The sequence below is a fragment of the Mesoplodon bidens genome (genome assembly GCF_964165515.1).
Source record: "Mesoplodon bidens genome assembly, contig: HAP1_SCAFFOLD_425, whole genome shotgun sequence".
NCBI lineage: Eukaryota > Metazoa > Chordata > Mammalia > Artiodactyla > Ziphiidae > Mesoplodon > Mesoplodon bidens.
This window is the reverse complement of record NW_027671620.1, coordinates 55571-59391: the sequence shown is the minus strand read 5'-3', so window position 1 is coordinate 59391 and position 3821 is coordinate 55571.

The following is a 3821-nucleotide window of genomic DNA, read 5'->3' as shown; positions in this document are numbered from 1 at the left end:
AGACAATTCCTAGAACACTTTGGTTCCACCCGGTTCTTTAGAAACGAAGGAAGGTGAATATGAAATCAGGAAGAAGGAAATATGCGTAGAATTCTGATTTGTTCTTTCCAAATTTTAATGATATAATCGAGTTATTGTGTCCATGTCCTTTGACTGTACTGTGCTTATAGTCATCTTTTCTTGCTTTGGCATTCAGAAATTTTCTTTCTCACAAGACTACTCTTTCATTGCTTTTTCACTGCCAAAAATGAAAGGTTCGTTCCTGTTAGGTACCTGGAGGTTATTTTGCACCAGGATTTTGGTTTCAGTTTTACATTCACGTATGATGGCCATATCCTAGTGGGAACAAAACTGTCATAGTCACTTGACACTGGAGAACAAGTTCTTATAGTGAGTGTCAGGTGGTGGATGAGACTTGAACTCTCTCCCTCTACACTTTCAGAACTTGTAGCTTCACCTTACTTTTGTCCTCACTGTTTATTCCTCATGGAAAGCGCGTTCCCAGAGGTGGATGAGTCACAGAACACATGCTTTGGGGTCACTGCATGTGCTCAGTCTCCTCATTTCAGCCTCAGCACCTCCCAAGGCTGATGTGCTGAGTTGCTTCCAATTGAGTGGGCTCCACGTCCAACTGCCCCTAAAGACCCTTCATGGCCGGCAGGAATTGTAGAGGACTGTGTCAAGGGGCTGCTGGGCTCACTTTACACACTGGCTCTCACAGCCCTGCTAACCTGGTCTCCTGGAATTCACAAGGCCCAGGAAAGAGACTCAGGGCAGCAGGACCCAGGGTCACTGCTCTTCTTACAACCCACTGCTCCATCCGGACAGCCCTGCCCCTGCTCCCCACACTCCAGTCCTGCCTACCCTCGGACCTTTCCTTAGGCCTGCCTTGGGCTTATCCTTCCCAGTTCTTCCAAGGCTGGGGCAAACCCTGGCAGGTGCTGTGTGTTTTGCAGGCTTCCCCTGCTGTAAAACTTTTGTTTCAGTATTCCAGACTAAGGGAATTGGTTCAAGTTACTTTTAACTCTAATATTGCTTTCATCCTCTCTAAGGGGCTAAGACACTTAACGGAGTTATTTTGAAGTACCTAAGGTTAGCTGAGGCACAGGACACTTGCTTCTTTTGTGAAGTTGGTTGCATATCTAGGCTATTGTGGAGAATGCTGCAATGCACCTAAGTTCATCTCATTGTGATACTGATTTAATTTCCTTTGGATATATACCCAGAACTGTGATTGCTGAATCATATGATATTTCTGTTTATAATTTTATAAGGAACCCCCATATTCTTTTTCATAAGAGCTGCACCATTTTCCATTACCACCAGCTGTGTACAAAGTTTCCAATTCCCCACATCTTGGCTTTAACCTGTTAATTTTTTTCATTATAATACACAGCCTAACAGGTGTGAGGTGTTCATTTGCATTGCCCTTATGATTAGTGAGGTTGAGAACCTTTTCCTATATTTGTTACTCATTTGTATGTCTTTTTCAGGAAATGTCTTATTTAAGTCTTTGCATATTTCTCAACCCATTTATTTACCGTTTTTAATTTTTTAACTTAGTTTGCATTTGAGTTGTAGTGTTTTTCTTACATGTTTTGGACATTAACTCCTTTTCTGATATATGTTTGTAATCTTTCTGTAAGTTATATTATCATCCTATTGACTGTTGAGAAAACTATACTTTCCCTATTTGTTGTCTAAGAAGCTTGGTGAATTTCATTTGGCCATGTATCTATGAGTTTTCTTGGGGTTGATTTATTCTGGTCTTTAGGCCTATGTATCTGTTTCTATGTCAGTACCATACAGTTTTGATTCCTGTGGCTTTGTAATGTGTTTTGAAGTCAGGAAGTGAGAAGCCTCCATCTATGTTCTTTGTTCTCAGGATTGTGTTGTCTGTTTGGAGTCCTTAGTGGTTCCATATATATTTTAGGACCTTTTTTTTTCTATTTCTTTGAAAATGACATTGGGATTTTGATAGGTATTACAATGAATTTATACTTACCTTTGGGTAGTGTAGAAATGTCAACAATAATAAGTCTCCAGTCTATTAATATGATATGTCATTTCAATGATTTGTTCCTTGTTTAATTCTTTCAGCAGTGGTTTGTACTTTTCAGTGTACAGGCCATTTACCTTCTAAGGGCATTTTGTCCCTTCCTTCTCTGGATGTTTCAGAGGCAGTGGTGAGAAGGATGGCCTCATGAAGTGAGTGAATGTCCCTCCCTCCCTTCTGCACCTGCTCGCTGATTATGTCTAGCACAGGTGCACTGGGCCATGCTCATTACCTCTCCCCTCAAGTGGAACACCTGTCGGGAATTCCTCTAGGATCTGGGTGTTGACATTACTGTTTCAGTGTCCCCAAGGTCTCATGAGTGCCTGGCAAGTGTGCATGAGCCTAGGAAACACCTACAAATGAATCATCAAGTCTGCCAGCAAACTGCCCTGCAGAAGGTGTTGGGCTGCACCTCTCACGCCTGCAAGCCCTGTACTTGCTCAGCTTCAGGGCTAAGGAAAGAGCCCGGAGTCAGGGACAGAGACATTCATGGTTTAATAGATGGGAGATCTTTCACGTCAGAAGCAAAGTGGTCCTGGAGAGACATCCCACTGTAGATAGCCGATGGCAGGCAGAACGCAGCAGCAGCAGTAGCAGCATGCTTCTCTCTGGGCGGAATAGGCAGGCTACCAGTTAAAGGGGGAGTTGACAGCAGATGGGCTCATCGGTTACCAGGGAGACCAGCAGAGGGACGCATCCCTCTTACCCCTTGGGCTAAGTACCTTCACGGGGCAGAGGTTTTCCCTTTGGTAAACCATCAGCAAACAGCCATCTTGAATGGGTATATATATATATATATATGGAGAGAGAGAGAGAGAGGAATGTGTATTATAGTGTGGTAGCCACTAGCTAGATGTGCCTGTTATAATTTATTTAATTCAATCAATGATTAACTCAGTGTATTAAAACAAAACAAATAAAATATCCAATTACTCAGTCACATTAGTCACATTTTAAATGTATCCATAAGACTTGTAAATTCATGTTCGTGTTTCTACAGAATCGACTCTGGATAGCACTTGTGGCCGTGATAAGGAAAAGGATACAGGTAGGAACAACACTTAGGTAGGATCTAATGGCAGAGGGTTCCTGGAACTTTAGGGTTATATCTCCTGCTTTGGAGACTGAGGAAGGTGGATATGAAATCAGAAAGACGAATAAAATATGTGTAGAGTTCTGACTTGTTTTTTTCATATTTTAATGAAACAATAGAAAGCAATTGTGTCCTTAGATGTGACTGTGTTCTATAATCACCTTTTATTGATTTGCTCATCAAAAATGATCTTTTGCGCGTGAGCTGCTCTTTCTTGAGCTTGTCACTGCCTAATATGGAAGTTTGTTTCCTGGTTAGCACATCTAGGGTATTGTGCACAGGAGAGTTTGTTGTATTTTGCATATTGACCTGTGATGGAAAGAACCTGTGGGTCAAAACACTCATGGGCCCTTGAAGCTTGAGACCAAGTTCTTCTAGAAAGGGTGAGGTGGTGGATGAGAAGTGAACTGTCTCCCTCTGCACTTTCAGGACTTGTGGCTCCACCTCATGTTTTGTCCTCACTGTTTGTTCCTCTTGTAAAGACAGTCCCAGAGATGGATGAGTCACAGAACACATGCTCTGGGATCACAGTATGTGCTCAGTCTCCTTGAGCTCATCTCAGCCTCTCCATTTCCCCAAGGCTGGTGTGCTGACATGCTTCCATTTGAGAGGGGTCCACGTCCAGCTGCCCCTAAAGACCCTTCATGGCCGGCAGGAATTCTACAGGGCTGT